The 17,713-nt window shown below is 37.9% G+C and overlaps 1 protein-coding gene across 8 annotated transcripts in view; it reads right to left on the minus strand.

The window, feature by feature from the left end:
• cxxc5a (CXXC finger protein 5a) overlaps positions 1 to 17,713 on the minus strand; it is a 99,203-nt gene that overhangs the window by 77,783 nt on the left and 3,707 nt on the right. For 7 of the 8 annotated variants that reach the window (XR_011344834.1, XR_011344835.1, XM_069898628.1 and 4 more), the window contains exons 3-4: positions 15,568 to 15,640; positions 3,231 to 3,323 (exon numbers count right to left, since the gene is read on the minus strand). The gene's annotated coding sequence lies outside the window, so the exon portion shown is untranslated. The remainder of the gene's footprint in view (positions 1 to 3,230; positions 3,324 to 15,567; positions 15,641 to 17,713) is intronic. The other variant, XM_069898624.1, reaches the window with a different exon arrangement.

Here is a 17,713-nt window from a genome sequence, read left to right on the forward strand (position 1 = left end):
CACCATCAAGTCAAGCTCTTTCGAGCTCTATTACAGTGTGGTACGGTTCCTGTGGAGAACGAGATCAAGATTAATCCACAAGACCATGAAAGTGGCAGAAAGGATCACTGAGGTCTTCTTCCCCCATCAATGTGATCTACCAGGATTGTTGTCTGAAGAGGGCATGCAAAATCTTTGAGGACCACTTCCTCACCACATACATCCTCTTTCAGCAACTCCCATTGGGTAAGAGATACAGGAGTATCAGAGCCAACACCACCAGACTGAGAAATAGCTTCTTCCCGTGGGGAGTGAGAATGCTGAAGGACTAAAGGAACTGCTCACACTAACTATCAGAGACTCAAATATTTACTGAACAATATTTATTTATATATTTATATATGTATTTTTGAAAAAGACCACAGAGCCCACCTCACTGACAAAAGACAAAGGAGGAAAAACCCAACACCCAACCCCAACCCACCAATTTTCCCTTGCAACCGCTGCAACCGTGTCTGCCTGTCCCACATCGGACTTGTCAGCCACAAACGAGCCTTCAGCAGACGTGGACATACCCCTCATTAAATCTTCGTCTGCGAAGCCAAGCCAAAGAAAGAAAGATATTTGTCTTGTATATGTATTGTTTGTCTGTATATGTGGTTATCTGCATGTTTTGCACCAAGGACCAGAGAGTGCTGTTTCATCGGGTTCTACTTGTGTAATCGGATGACAATAAATTTGAATTTGAATTAGGGGAATGGCATGGAAGGCCTCTGATAACTAATGCAGCAGCACATTGACTTTAATGATCCTCACATACAGAGGAGTACACCAATTCCTAATTATCATGGGTCAAAGGCCAGAACAGTGCTGCACTGATCCCCTGACTTGACTCATGATTTCTTAATGTGCTGAATCTTCAACCTGATGTTGCAAGGATTGCACAACTGGTGTCTTCTCCAGCCTAACTACTTTTAAAAAAAAATTAACTTCAAGCAGCTGTGGAGAAGTCCTAATTAGAGATTTAATAAATGACAAAATACTTTGCTTGAAGTTGCAAGATTAAAGTAACCTTTATGTGACACTTGGCACTGTGATACCATTTCTTTACTCTCTATCCTGCTGTGCTACGAGTTGAACCCTGCGTACACTCATGGATGTCCCAGACCAAGTCACCTTCCCCAAACTAGCTGAGATGGCATTAATAAGTAGAATGTCACCTTTCCTTATGATATTTGCTAAGTTTCAAACTCCCCCTGCCTTCCTGGACTATGCAAACAGAACTTTAGTTCTTCTCTCTGGTACTTGGCTAGGTTTCTGACACAATTTTAACTCGCCACAAAGACAAAATTTTGAAACATATTCTGGGTGGACAATCACAATTTCAATTCTTTCATTAAGGCTGCACCAATTAGATTCTCGATGGGGTAAAACTTTTACTGGAAATATATAGTTATAATGGGGCCACATTTTCTTTGTAAAATATATCAACCATTATGTAAATGAAATAACGTAAATAGCATAACCTTCATTTTTCTTTTCTTATTTCAACTTTGAATCATATTCTGGGTGAACAATCATAATTTCAATTGTTTCATTAGGGCTGCCATTCAATGAGATTCTAGTTGGGGGGGAAATGTTTTACTGGAAATGCATAGTTATAATAGGGCCACATTTTAAATGGAAAATACAAACTTCAAAACTTCTCTCCTGAGCCAACCAAATATGGATAACAAAAGGCTCCATTTAAACCAACAATTCCCTTAAAAAAAGGCAGTGTTCCAATATAATAGATCCTTATTTATTTTGCACAGCTGAAATGCATTTTCTATTTTTAAAACAGCTTCTAAGTATTATTACTGTATTTTCAAAGAAAGAAATGGGTAAAGAATATAGACATTTCATTCGTAATGTATCATGAATACAACAAACAAGAGTCGAAACCACAAGGGGTCAGAGAACCTTTTTCATTGCCCCGCTCTGGAACAGCAAAAATGCAGGGAGATTCACAAAGATGTTATTGGGATTGAAGGACTTTTTTTTTAATAGAGAGAGATTGAACAGATTTGGTTTGTTTTTCCTGGAACAAAGAAGGCTGAGGGGGACCAGATATAAACACATTGGATTATGAGAGACGTTGAAAGATAGATGTTCAATGTTATTTTCCATTGATTGGCTATTAAAAGCAAAAGGGCAAAAGTTTCCAGGAGCAGGATATCTAAAGGGGATATTTGGGTTGGTTTTTTTCCCCCACACACAGAGGGATTAATATCTGGAACTTTCCGCCAGAGTAGGTTGTGGAATCATATACAATTACAACTTTTAAGAATCATTTCGACAGGCATAAGTAATGTTCGTGAGAGAGCGAGAGCGAGAGCGAGAGCGAGAGCGAGAGCACGCAAACGGACAAACAGATATAGGTTTCAGCTCCAACTCTTAGGTTCACACGACCTTTTAGGCCATCTATACTCATCCTATTTGCCTGCATTCAGAACAAAGTGGGCCTGAACTTCACTTTCTTGTATAACAGCTATTTTTGTATGAGCTTCTAATATTTAGCTTTTCTGATTTGGAATAATAATGTTCATGTATCATAAATTAAAAAGGAGTGGGCACAATTTCAGGACATCCTGTAACTTTTACTGATGGGTTACTAATGGGGCTGAGGGATACATGGGTGGAAAATAGTTTGTGTCCACTCAAGTCCACTCAAGTCTCAGGCATAAAATTGGACATGAACCAAATTAACTCCGGGGCAAATTCTTTGCAAGCACTGGCCCCACTACTAAATCAGCAGGGGAATTGTTAAGGCATCCAAATACAATATTTGCATTGAAAAATACAGAATCACTAGTTGCCTCAATCCTTTTATTTTACGGTGTCAACATACTTGCAATCTTCCATCCACTTTGGATATCATCAAACCAAGTCTGTCAATGGGAATAACATTTTATTCAGTTTTTTTGATGGAGATAGACCTGGGAGATGTGGCATTTGGCTTTCTTGTCCTGCCTGAATCACATTAACTAGTATTTTAGCCACCATTGTTGATCTAGAATAGGAATACTCCTTTTGCTATGAATCCTTCAATGCCCCAGACTGCTTTTCAGACTTTTACACAAGATCCAAATGAGAATTTCATCAAAATTCTTTGTTTGCCAGCAGGACTCGTCCTGATGACACCAATCAGAGTTCTACTTGCATAGTTTTCAACAGTGCACTAGTTTCTTCTGACCCTCTCAGGCACGTACCTGGCAGGCAATACACAGATGAGCTCATAATCAAGGCATGAGTTGCCTTTGTCTCATCCACATCCATCCAAAAGTGATCAAGGATCAATTCAACTGCAAGCAATTCAGAGTTAACATTTTACCATTGCAATTAGAGAAACAAGATAATGAAACATTAGTTGTTTTATGAAGTTGCACAAAAGCTGCTAAAGTAATTCACAGTCACTATTTTAAAATATTTTCCCTCCACACTTCAGAAACAAGATAATTTTAGAACACTGGTACCACCCCATGGTGACTTAAAATACTACAATTTTAAACATCAATCATGATCCACAAGATGGTGCTGTAAGCAATATTTTAAATGCAATAAAAGGGTTGATCATGAATATGAAATTAGTTTTTAATAAAACTATCTGTCTCTGTGGAGAAAAAGCTGATGCATCAATCATTCAAAAATTATACCTGAAGCATAATGAAAACCTGAATATAATGGAAAAAAAGTGGTGCTTCATTTCATGTCAGTTTTGATTTCCAATTTATTGATGTTACTTTGCAAATCTAAAGAGTGTAGTCTGTTATAAAGCAAAAATAGGCTACAGGTTCAAAGATAAAGAATTTGTTTATGTAAAAATGTGTATTTGAAGTACTGTGTGCCGTCTGGCCATTTTGCTAAAGGAGCAATATTATTCATCTAGGAAAGGATGCAAAAAAAAAGCCTCGAGTTATAAAGGAAGGATGGATAGCCCAGGCCATTTTCCCCTGGTACACAGGAGGGCTAGGCCTGAAACTGGCTACCCTTTAGTTACTCCAGCACTTTTGAGTATTGCATTACAATCCAGAGAAAACAATCGGTTTGTCCAGCCCTTCCCCATCTCATTCTCTGTAAACCAGGCAATGCCCTGGCAAATCTCTTCCATACCCTTTCAAAACCCTCCACATGCTTCCTCCAATGGGGTGACTAGAATTGCACACAGTGTAAAGTTCAGCCTAACCCACATTTTATACTAGCTGCAAAATTATTTCCTTAGTTTTATATTCATTGTCTTCCCCCAATGAAGCCAAGTACACCTCATGCCTTCTTTACTGCCCTATCTACTTTAATTGAGCCAAGAACCTGAACCTCCAGATCCCTCTGCAACATCAATGGACATTTTAAGACCATGATGCAATTTTATTAATAGTTGATTTGTAATGAATGCTCAAGCTGTCCTGGAAAGTAATTGCAGGGGCTTGCTGACTATATCATACCTCAAGGGCAATATTATGTAAGCTTGTCAGTTATTCCCATGACTTCTAGGACATATTATCAAAGCTGAAAGTGTTTTTAAACCCTTCCATTTTCAGTGTTGAGTGCGCACTACAAATTCAATCAGTGCTAATCAAGTTGTAATGAGGTAGTGCAATGAAAAGAAGTTAGAAGGGATGCGTATGGCAGTATCCCACAAGCACTTGTCAGTGAAATTTGGAGACTCAAAGAATCACACCAAAAACAGGCTGCTATTATGGAACTGCATACCGTGCTTGAATATCTTCATATCAGCAGAAACTGAAGTTTATTGATTTCTCTATGATGTTTGGAATAATAATAAGCACTGCACATGAATAGGCTGGTGAAACAGATGCAACTTAGAATGCTGTATTAAAATATGATCATCATTAATGTGCAAGAAAAGATAACCAATCAACCTAACTATTCTTTGTAGATACAAGGTCTAAGTTTGGCTTGTAAACTGCAAACATGTCAACTCTCAGGTTCCGGTAAATGGATAGATTTTGTCTCCTATATCGAAAGTAGTCAATGCATTCTGAAACTTAAGTTCAGCACACTTCCAGATACATTTCTTCCTCATAATAAAAATTGCAGTTTAGCCCAGAGTATATGACATGCCAGCACAGAATTTGTTCTGTCCATTAAGACAAATATTGTGTATTTTTCAAAGTAATCTTAAACAAGTGTGCCCCAAATGATTCACTGTGTTTACAGGAGACACAAGGCAAAATATTAATTCATAAGAAAACAGGTTATCAAAGTTACATTTTGGTATGAGCTTATAAAAGTAATAAATAGATCAGAAAAATCTAAGAACTCTGACTCAGTTCCATTAAACTTAACTCAATGCATTTATTATTCACTGAATGTTACCCATCTTTGGTCAATACCACAAACATTAGAACACAGAACACTACAGCACAGTATAAGCCCTTCAACCCGCGATGTTAATCCATATATTCCTTCCAAAAACCATACCTACCCCATAACTCTCTATTTTCCTTCCATCCACATGCCTGTCTGAGAGTCTCTAAATGCCGCTAATGTTTCATCCTCCACCACCATCCTAGCCAGGCATTCCAAGCACCAACTCGGTGTAAAAAAAACTTACCCTTGATGTCTCTTCTAAACTTCTCCCATCACTTTGTACATATACCTTTTGGTGTTTGTTATTCCTGCCCTGGGAAACAGGTTCTGGCTGTCCATGCTATCTATGCGTCTCATAATCTTGTAGACTTCTATTAAGTCTCTTCTCATCCTTCTTCACTCCGAAAAGTCCCAGCTCGGCGAACATTGCCTCAAGATTTATTTTCCAATCGAGGCAATATCCCAGTAAATCTCCTCTGCATCCTTTCCATAGCTTCCACATCCTTCCTGAAATGAGATGACCAGGACTGAACATAATACTCCAAATGTGGTCTCATCAGAGATTTGTAGAGTTGCAATATGACCTCTCTACTCTTGAAATCAATCCCATTAATGAACCCCAACATCCCATCAGCCTTCTTAACTATCCTATGAATGTGCTCAGTGACCTTGAGAGATGCATGGATTTAGACCCAAGGTCCTTTTGTTCATCTACACTCCTAAGTAACTGACCATTAACCTTCTGGTTATCACCTTACACTTATCCGGATTGAACTCAGTCTGCCACTTTTCTGCCAAACTTTGCATCTTGTCTATATCCTTTTGTAACCTATGACAACCTTCAGCATGATCCACAACTCCTCCAACCTTCATATCATCTGCAGACTGACTGATTCATTCTAGGTCATTTATAAAAATTACAAAGAGCAGGGGTCACAGAACAGATCCCTACGCAACTTCATTAGTTATTGACCTCCAAGCAGAATATTTTCTGACCATTACTACCCTCTGATTCCTACAAGTAAGCCAACTTTTTATCCACACAGCCAAGATTCCATAGATCCCATGCCTCATGACTTTCTGAACGAGTGTCTCATGAGTGTCTTATTAAAATCCATATAGACCACATCTACCACCCAACATTCATCAATTTCTTTTGTTACCACCTCAAAAAAAAAATTAAGCTTGTGAGGCACGACCTTCCCTTCACTAATCCATGCTGACTATCCTTGAGTAGACTGTACCTCCAAATGCTCATAGATCCTTTCCTTAAGAATCCTCTCAAATAGTTTATACACCACTGACATAAAACTGACCAGTCTATAATTCCTTAGATTCTCCCTATTACCTTTCTTAAACAAGGGGACCAAAGGGGACCAAATTTTCCAATCCTCTGGCACCTTCCTTGTGGCCAAGGAGGACTCAAAGATCATAGCCAATGCTCCAGCTATCTCATCCCTCACTTCACACAGCAACCTGGGGTACATCACGACTGACCCCCGGGGACTTATCAATCTTAATGTTTTTAAGAAAATCCAACACTTCCTCCTCCTTAATCTCAATGTTGATTGTCACACAATCCTATATGCCAAGACCTTCACATGCCCCCTTCAAACTCTCCTGACCTTTCTTAAGTTCCTTCCTAGCAATCATATACCTTTCATGAGTCCTTCCTGTTTCATACTTCCTAATCTAATGTATGCTTCCTTCTTCCTCTTGATTAGCTGCCTCGTGTGTGTCGTCAATCACAGTTCCCTTTTCCTACCATCTTTTCCCTATCCTAGTGGAATAAACCTATCCTGAACCCAGCGCAAGTGGTCCCTCAACTTCCTCCACATTAGTTCTGTGCTTTCACCCTTGAACATCTGTTTCCAATTTACTCTCAATAGTTGCTTCCTCATCCCACTGTAATTGGTCCTGCCCCCAATAAACACTTTCCCATTTTGTCTGCTGTAATCCTTGTCCATAGTTCTGCTAAAGCTCAGGATGCTGTGGACACTCACTGAAACGTTCCCCCACCAAGAGGTCCACAACCTGACCAGGTTCATTACACACCATTAGCTACAGTATGGCCTCATCTCTCATAGCTGGTCCACACAGTACGTCATGAATCCTTCTTGAACACACCTGACAAATTCAGCCTCATCTATTTCCTTCTATGGATGGCTGCCTGACCCAATGAGTTCCTCCAGCATTATGTGTGCAGCTGAATTGGTAAAACCAGGCTCAATTTTGACATTTAAGGAACATTTGGACAACTACCTGGATGGGAGGGGTATGGAGAGATGTGGTCTGGGTGCATGTCAGTGGGACTAGGCAGAAAAATAGTGTGCCGTAGACTAGAAGGGCCAAAGGGTCTTTTTCTGTGCTTCAATGTTCTATGGTTCTATTTAGTTTTGTTGCTCTGTGATTGTGTGGGTATGCTGATTAACAAGTTGTAGAGCAAGATTCAGACAGATGCTGAAGTACAAATACTGTTCTCATCACCAGTATTACAAATGGTGTTGGATCATTTAAAAATCAACAGCAAGAAAAACAAAATGGCTCTGGTTTTCAGCATTCTCAAAATAAGTATGTACTTTTCAATGATATGACCAATTTTGAAGTTTACGCAACCTTCTAGATACAATTGATTAATATTAGCTGTAGTGTGAGGCTAAAAAATTGTACATACTATATAAGTACATCAATCCTGAAAACGGTTGGGGTGAAAATGTTAACATATACAATACCTTGCATTGAAGAGGAATCATTTTATGGCAACTTATCAAATGCCTATTGAACATATAAACATTACATATAAACTAAAAACTTGTTATATATTCTCTTAGCATAGTCTAGGTCTTGAAGCTTTCAGTCATTCCAATTAATCTTTACTGCATCCCACCTGTATCATTTCTTAAGTACGTTGCATAAAATTCTGCACAACATTGGATGAAGTCAAGCCAGATACTGAATATCACCATCAAAACTGTGTCTCCATTAAATTCCTGGTCTCTAGTTATAAACTCTAATATATCCTTAATATTCCACTTTGGTCTGTGCTTTTGATCGGTTAACATGCCCGAAATCATCTTGGTTTTCCAGTGTCACCATCAAGTCATAATTTAAACATTGCTTGTATCTACCTTGTTTTGTGAGCTCTTCTGTTTCAATTTTCCTCAGTGAAATCTGTGACACAATTTTGTGTACTTGCCCCTTCAACCAACATGTATTTTCCCTGAATTTATATGAGAATGTAAAAACTCTTAGCAGGAATGGGCCAGTTGATTTTTCATTCCTGGTCCATGACTGATCCTCTAGGTAAAAGCCACTTTTACATCTTATCATCAATTCGCTGGATTCTCAATGATCATAATCTTATTCCTGAATATACTCAACAACTAGGCATCCACAGCCTCAGTGATTAAATCTGTATAAAATGTCTTTTAAGCATTATGATTGTACCAGTCTCTTTCTCTGCCAGCTCATTCCACACAGTTTTTTGTGTGAAGAAGTTGTCCCTCAGGACCCCTTTAAATCTCTCCCCTCTCACCATAGATCTACACCTGCAAAAGGTTAGCTCCCCTACCTGAGAAAATGACTGATCATACCCATTCTCCATGCTGTTAATGATTTCATTTATCTCTTTAAGATCTCCTCCCAACTGCTTATCCTCCAGGTAAAAAGAAGTCCCAGCCAATCCAATCTCGACACAGAACTTAAGCTCTTCAGGTAGTATTAATCATGTCACCCTAACCTGATAGATTTAGAACAGATGTGAAATCCTTCTGTCACTTCACTTTCCTTTTTGATCCTCAAGCCATACTTAAAAAGGTTTCGCTTTTTCTTTCCAAAATCCTTTGTGGCCTTTATTTTGATATGTTCTTATGAAGGCCTTTGCAATGGGTTTTCTTTTCATTTATAATATGACATAAATAGAATTTTAACTTATCATATGATTTAATATTGTTCATTACTTCTTGTCTAAATGATGCTTTACTTCTTTATGAACACTTTTGCTTAATGAAGGTTGAGCCCTGAAGATGTTTAGCACTAGGATAATGTCTGTAGATTTTGTTACCGTCACTATAACTACGATCACTTAGACAAGCTATTCTCAAGCTTTTAATCAGCTATGCCCCTTTCCCCAGGATTCTGCATAAAGGTTATGGGCCCCCTTCCACGTGAAGGAGTCAGGTTCTGGTTTCAAGTTCAAGTTTATTTATCAAACGATTGTCCAAATATAACCTGACAAAACAGCATTCTCCAGTCCTTGGTGCAACACACTGCAAACACATTCATACAAATGACACACATGCAATAAACATTATTATAAATCAATAGCTAAGTCATAGAGGGTATGAAAGAGCGGTTCAGCAGTCTCAGTGACCATGGAAAGAATGTTTCTCAGCCTGATGGTTCTGGCTTTCATGGGAGTAGCTCAAAGACGTGTGCGGGGTGGTAGGAGTCCTCATTGATTTTGCGAGCCCTCTTTAGGCAATGATCTTAGTAAAACCCTTGAATGGGGGAGGGAATGCTGTGTGTGTGTGTGGGGGCGGAGAAGAAGGGAGACTACAGTGATCCTCTCTGCTGCTCTTGCGGACCAAATCTGATGCTCGACAGCAAATGTACCACATTGTAACACAGCCAGCCAGGACTCCTGTGGATAGTTGACAGGATGGTGGCTGCAACCTTGCCTGCCTCAGTCTTCTCAGGAAGTGCTGTCATTGCTGTGTCTTCTCATCAAGGGAGAGGTTTTGTATCCAGGATAGCCATTCTGTCTGTTTCAAGCCAAATCTATTTGCGATGTCCATGTGACTTGATTTAGGAAAGATGACCTTGCTGCTATTATTTACTGTACATAAATCCTTGCTTGAATTTCAGAACCATGCCTCAAATAAAGCTGCCTCAGCCTTTCACCTGTAATTTTCCTGTTGGTGGCAATGTGCACCCTCTGTTGAATAATAGGTGCAATCCTGTATTAACTTGTTTTGCTTCAATTCTCTCAATGATTTCTAATAGAAGTAGATTTAAAGGTTTCTTCATGGTTAACATTAAGTATTAATATATCACCTCAGCATTACCCTGTGGTGCTAGTAGTCTCACCAAAACACTTACTTCCACCTCCATTCATCCCAAGAGTATTGCTTTTCCTCACATAGGGTAATACTTTTTCTGTTCCCTGTCTCAACAATATTATTCATTTTAAGGAAGAACCCCCATCTATTCCACTTACAGGGGAAATGAATGAATCTCCTTGTATTTCTTCAGCTTGCCAATGTGCCTCATGTCTATTTGTATCATTCTCACATGCTTATCCATTATGTTTTTAAGTATTGCAAACAAATGCTAACTGCTGCTGGAAAAAAACACAGCTAATTTGTAATAGAATGGCACAAGTTTTTTTTAAATTCAGTTTTTTTCAACTACTTTAATGATTTATTTATTCATTTTTTTTTTACTCAATTCCAGTTTCCCCATCCTCCCTACATTCTGATCTGTCACTTATTTATATCAATTTCCAATTATTGCCACTTTCAAAGACATTCCATTTATAAACATGTACTGACTGTTCTTTATTTGAAAGATGCTTTAAAGTAAATACTTTATACTCCTTAAAAACATTTCTGGACATCACTTTTTATCCCCCCACTGACAGGTTTCTTTTTTGACTCTTGCTACATTGTGCCAAGTAAATTGTGAAATTAAGGATTGTGTATCGAAAGAAAAACTTCACTTCAACTACCACCAGTATTCAATTTACAATTTATAAAGTCTGCAGTATAGGTTGTACAATGGCTTGGATCACAGACTATTACAATTTAAGTGTAGTTGCTGGAATTAATACAATACACAAATGCATCAGGTAGACTTTAAGCACATTTTAATTGCTTTATGATATTTCATTACAATCTGAACTTTTATTTGCTTAAACAAAATTCAAGTTGTTAATTATTTACATTGTTGCATCCTTTTAAATTCCTTGTGGATCAGTTGAAAAATTTTGTTTTGCTCAGAATGCAAGACTAAACAGAATTCTAAGATTTGTTTAATACTCAGTTAAATATATTTTATCCCATTATAGTTCAGATCCAACCTGTATCAACCTACACCTCACACCATCAATATTGGCATAAGCAAATGAACATGATTTAAATGTTACTTTTCCATGACAATTAAAGGTTTAAATGGCTGTTAATAGAATTACACATTCAATCCAAACCTCAATTTTATTCCACAAAAGATACCTGTAATCCTATTCCAGCAAATATAAATTGTATATAGTCTGTCATACAATCTGAATTTATCACCTGACCAAAAAAAAATTCAAACACCTTTATGTCATTCATTATGCAGTAATTCAAGAGATTTCACAATAAAAATGGGAAAAGGATATATATTTATTGAGAGCACAAATACAACACATTGTGGAGTGGGGCTGTTGGACAGGAAAGTTTTAAGCACGTGTCTTTAATAAGGCTGGGATCCAAGGTAGTAATATCAGAGACAAGGGAGTATAATATTTGAAAATTTAGGCATACAGGGTTGAATGCAGAGATTCAAGAACAAGGGCAAGACAATCGTGAAGGAATGAATCATGTAAGTGGTCATCACTAATGTACATTGGCAAAAGGTTAAATTATTTGAGGATGACGATGTAAGCAAAATTTCATCCTTCTATATAATCATTTGACGTAACGCCCTCAACTTGCATTCACATGTGAATACAATGAATTCAAGAATTTCAAGAAGGTATTGGAAAGTGAAGTACTTCTGTTGTGGTTTTCTTGTCTCTTTTCTTCTCTTCCCCCCCCCCCCCCCCCCCATCATTTGTACAGGATTGGGGGTATTTTTTGTTTCTTTTTGATAAAATACCACTGGAGGATTAAGTTTGAAATATTGTGATATGTTTGTGGTTTTTATTAAATAAAATTATATTTAAAAAAGAATTCAGAGAAGGCATAACTTTATAGATCCTCCAGCTGATGTGATCTTTCATCTCAACTCCATTGTTTTACTGAATCCCTTACAGTTTCTTTCAATTGGATTGTAGTTTAACATGATGTTTTCTTAGTGTTGAATATCCATTATGACTCAACATCCAGAGCTCAATTGATAGATACATTTTTCTCATATTTTTGAAGGGATCAAATGTACTATCCAGGAAAATAATCAGTATTTACACCACAATTTTTTTTAAACTTAAATTCATGCTGTGATTCTTTGCTGCAGCTCTGCATTGAAACCCACTGTCAGGTAAATGTTTAACCAAACTGTCAGGTAAAATTGGATTGCAATGCAGATGTGGAGAGATTGCTGTGAAACAGGGTAGAAAGGATGATTAAATGTGAAACTGTGCACTCAAAATGCCCGAGAAAAGGCCATTTAAATGTTTCTAAAATGTAACCTAATGGAAAAGATGCACTTGCATTGTTCAAAAGCACATTTTTATTTACCAAAATTGCTTCCAAAGCAGTCTAAGGGTGCCAGTTACTCCAATTTAACATGCATATAGACAAAAAACAAGGTATAATGACCAGGAAACTGATCAAGACAACATCAGGAATTCACTACAGCAGACCAGCAGGATTTAAAGTGGGATTTACAGAGACAGATCAAGGCTGTAATAGTGTGGTAATGTTATGATTTCTCTCACCTACTTTTGGAGATCACCTTTCATGATGGGCAATTGCACATTTCACAAACAACAATTTAGGATATGATCGTCTACTAATTTAAACACACTTATCATTCTTAACAAAAATGCATTATAGTGAGCCAGTCCTGGAAGACAGTTTGCATTGTAACAAAAAAAAACCTCCTGCAGAAACTCAGTGGGTCGAGCAGCATCAGTGGGAGAAAGAAAACTTGAAAATGAATGGAAGACTGTAGAAAGTACTGAATGCAGCCCAGAACACAAACACCCCTCCCCAGACGCCATCTCTATCACCTACTGCTTTGGAAAGGCAGCCAACAGATTGAAAGATCCTTCACATCCCAGACAAACTCTCTTATCCCTCCTTGCTTTAAGAGAAGGCAGGAAAGTGAAAGCACACACGCCAATAGGTTTCAAGACAGTTTCTTCCTTGCAGTCTCAGGCTTCTGAATTAAACCCATAACATTGCTATCATGCTACCCTTACTTTGTGTCATTTGATCTTCTCTTTCGTTGCAATCCTACACTTTGTAATTGAGCTCTTTACAAAGTTGTATGAATACTAGAGTTAAACTGTTAGTTTATTTGCAGAAGAACCCTTCACTGAGGCGGGCAATGCTATAGGCTACCAGTCTGTCAACTTTCTAGAGGAGCTCCATCAAGCACGTTGTGGCTTGCCACATCACATGGCGGTATGGTTGTGACAGAACATCAGATTGAACATCAATCCATCAGACCATAAAAGTGGCAGTGAGGAACACTGGGGTCACCCTCCCATCATTGATGTGATGTAAAGAAGGCTTGCAAAATCAGGAAGGACGCCTACTACCTCGCACACAGCATTGTTCACCATCTCCCTTCAGGGAAATAGATGTTAAAGTATCCGAGCCAGAATCACCAGGCTGAGAAACAGCTTCTCCCCACACAGACAGACAGCTGAATGGCTGCTAAAACAACTCTGTGGGTCTAATATTTATTAATGTTTTATTTTTAAAATATGTACAGATGTCCAAATAGGATTACATACAAAGAGGGAGGGAGCAGTGAAGGATTTTATTTACAAATGGAATGTCAAATTAATAAATATAACCCCATTTTAATACACATGATTAAAATGTGACATAAGATTAGTGAGAGTATAGGAAAAAAGTGGGGATATCACTAAAAACACCACTGTGCCAGAATGAACTATTGAACATGAATTTGGGTAATAGAATTCTAAATATCTGGTATGAGAAAGGAATTAGTCATATTAAAGATTGTTATGAGGAAGCGCTACTTATGTTCTTTGAAACAGAAATATGATTTGTCAAATGGAACATTCCACTACCATCTTCAGTTAAGGTCTTTCCTGCAGGCAAGGTGGGGTCCCATTCATTTGGACTATTAGTCCAACTCTCAAGTGATGAAGTGGAAGGGATGTTTTGACTGGGAAATGCACCTGAATTTATAACTAGGATGTATTCTGTTCTCCAAGGCAAAAGTGCCAAGAACAAGGGAGAGGTGGGCATCTGATTTGAGTGTTATAATACCATAAGAATGCTAGTTTGATTGGTGTCTGGATAGCATGACATCAATTATAAATGTGAGATATGTAGAAATATAAATTTCTACACCAACTATATCTCATGCCACAAAAAATAAACAGATCAAAATTTGAAATGTGCTTTAGGTGTGGCATTGAAATTGGAACCTTCTTACATTCTAAATGGTCATATGTGAAGGTAAAATCATTCTGGCATGCTATGATTGAAACACGAACAAGAATAACAGGAGTGACCTTCACATTTGACTCAGAGCTACATCTTCTGGGGAATTTCATGGACGTGAACAATAAACTGACTAAATTTCAAATTTGTTTTGTTAAAATAGCTCAGGCCAAGAAATGTATAGCAATCCTTTGGAAGTCCGACTCTCCTCTATTTATTGGTCGATGGAGCAGGAAGATGTGTAGATACATACCCATGGAGAAAATTGCTTACAACTTAAAAAAGTAAATATGATACATTTGTCAAGATAATGGCAACTGTACTTGGATTACATAGGGGTCCAATTACAAATTTGATGCTTTAAGGTATTAAAAAAGCTCTGACAGTGGATGAAGTTATATTTTTGTATTTGTGGAGGGAGGGTGGAAAGAAGGAGGATTTTCTTTTTCTTTTGTAAACATTTTATATATTTAATGTATAAAGAAAAATTTAAAGATTGTATGGATATATTTATGGAAAATGAAAAATATTTTTAAAAATGTGTACACTTGTACTTTGTATATGTATCATTTGTCTGTATGCGTGTTATGTCTGTATGGGTTTTTGCCCTGTTCTGCACCCTGCACAGGAGAACGCTGTTTTGTCAGGTTGTCCTGATATAGTCAGATGATCAATAAACTCAAACACATTGTACCAGTTCTTTGTGGCAAATAAACTGAATTTAAAAAGAATGGATGACACTTTGGGTTGGAACTCTTCATCCCATGTTGGCTTCATAATCTTGTTGCTTTAGATCAAGTAAAAAAAACAATAATCACCATATCAGGTGATGAGAACTTTAAAACAGTAATCCAATTACATTAACACTCACCAGATACTTCGGTCCTTGACTGCACAGGTACGAATGGTCATGGTACGGTTTGTAAAATCGCAGCCTAATCTTTCTTCGGTGAAATGGCATGGGGTAAAACAAATGTTATCATTTCAAAATGGATATTCATGAGCCAACAAATGGAAGATGACAACAATCACAACATGAAATCTCAAGTCAATACTTGTAGAGCAAAGTGCAGTAACAAGCAATATAAATTAGGCTACATGAAGCAACCAGGCCACTATAACAAATTTTGGATTTATTGATTTATTGTCAGAGTACATACAATATACAACCCTGAGGTTCCTTTTCCTGCAGGTGAGGCAGAATTACCACATATTGGAAGTGCAAAAAAACCTACACAACATACACATGTAAACAAACTGACTGTGCAATACAGGGTCCACGACACATCTATAGAAATTTTCCAGTGTTTCCAATGTCATACCAAACCACTGCAACTCCTGAGGAAGTAGAATTGCTGACATGCATTGTTCATGATGCCATTAGTGCTCTGGGTCCAGGAAAGATCCTCTGAGATAGTGACCCCCAAGTACTTGCTCACCCCATTCACCTCTGATCCCTCAATGATCACTGGAAATCTCTGTAAACCAATACTATGAGAATGGAGTGAATGATAATCCTATATTTCTAACAGTGAAATGCAAATGCAAGAGACACAAGGTTGTTTAGAAGGATTTTCAGTCAGAAGTCTCAAGTAGATATCCTGCTCAGTCTCCTACTACAGACCCCAGCATGGCATAGATCATTCCTTAAACCAGTTGACAGTCCTTGCCATTGTGCATGTATGCAGTAGCCTGTCCTCATGTAATGAAATATTGGAGGAACTCAGGCAGCATCCATGGACGGAAATGATCAGTCAACATTTTGGATCAGGATCCTTTTATGGTGGAAGGGAGGGTGGTGAGAAGTTTGAAAGGGGCTATTAAGGTACAGGACAAAAAGTGAGAGATGGAAAGACACTTATGGAGAGTGGGGTGGGAGGTTAGGGAGAAAACTAAGAACAGGAGTAGGTAACGAAGAGATAGAAAACAGTGGAACCAAATAGAATATGGTCAAGTCAATATTCATGCTGTTGGTTTTATGGCTCTCCAGGCCTAGCATGGACTCACATAGGACAAGTGCTCAAAAAAACACCTCAATACAGAGAAGGCCACAATTGATGTCAAATTGTTTCAACAAATTGAAGGCACTCAAAAATTTTTAAAAAGTGAAATCCTGAACATTCACAAGAACATACCCTCCCAGGGAAAATATATGCAAAAGAAAATCAGAATAAATCTTAACTGGCCTGTGACTAACCCATCAGTTTTCTTCTGATTTAGCTCATCAACAGTGTCACTAGGCCTAAACTTACTTCATTAATAGTCTGCTATTCATTTTTGGTTCAGTTAGCTGCACATCATCACCTTAATCAAGCAAAATTAGAAGAAATGTATGCAAGAGAACAGATGAATGACCTTGAACAAAATGTACCCAGTCCAAAAGCCGAGACCAGAAGGGGAAAATTCTCCAGTATCTGACATCATGATTGACACAAAGGAGAAGGGTGTCAAAGAATAACCATCTTCACATTTCTCAGAAAAGCTTTTGGCACAAACATTTTCAACAGTTTTCTAATATCATAACTCTTTGTACACAACTCTAAATTTGTTGACTGTTCTGGTCCCTAATGACTTTCATAACTCCTATGGAAAAATAATCTGTCAGTCCATGGCAAAGTTTAAACAATATACTGTAGCAATCATCTCACAAAACAGCTTTGTAATGCTCCCATCCAACAAGAGACTTTGACATTAACACTACTTCCATTCAGTGTCCCACCATGAATATTTTGAAGATCACCAGTGACCAGGTTAGCAAAGTTGACAGTCCCCAACACCACATGTACCTGACTCTCAGCTACAAGTAGTGTCCTCCATAATGTTTGGGACAAAGACACATTTTTTCCCCCTTCATTTGCCTGTGCTCTACAGTTTTAAATTTGTAATTAAACAATTCACATGATTAAATTGCCCATTACAGATTTTATTCAAGGTTCTTTTAATACATTTTGGTTTGACCATGTAGAAATTACAGCACTTTTAGTTCCCATTTAAGCCACCATTATGATGGGACATTC

This window comes from Narcine bancroftii, chromosome 9, assembly GCF_036971445.1.
Source record: "Narcine bancroftii isolate sNarBan1 chromosome 9, sNarBan1.hap1, whole genome shotgun sequence".
NCBI lineage: Eukaryota > Metazoa > Chordata > Chondrichthyes > Torpediniformes > Narcinidae > Narcine > Narcine bancroftii.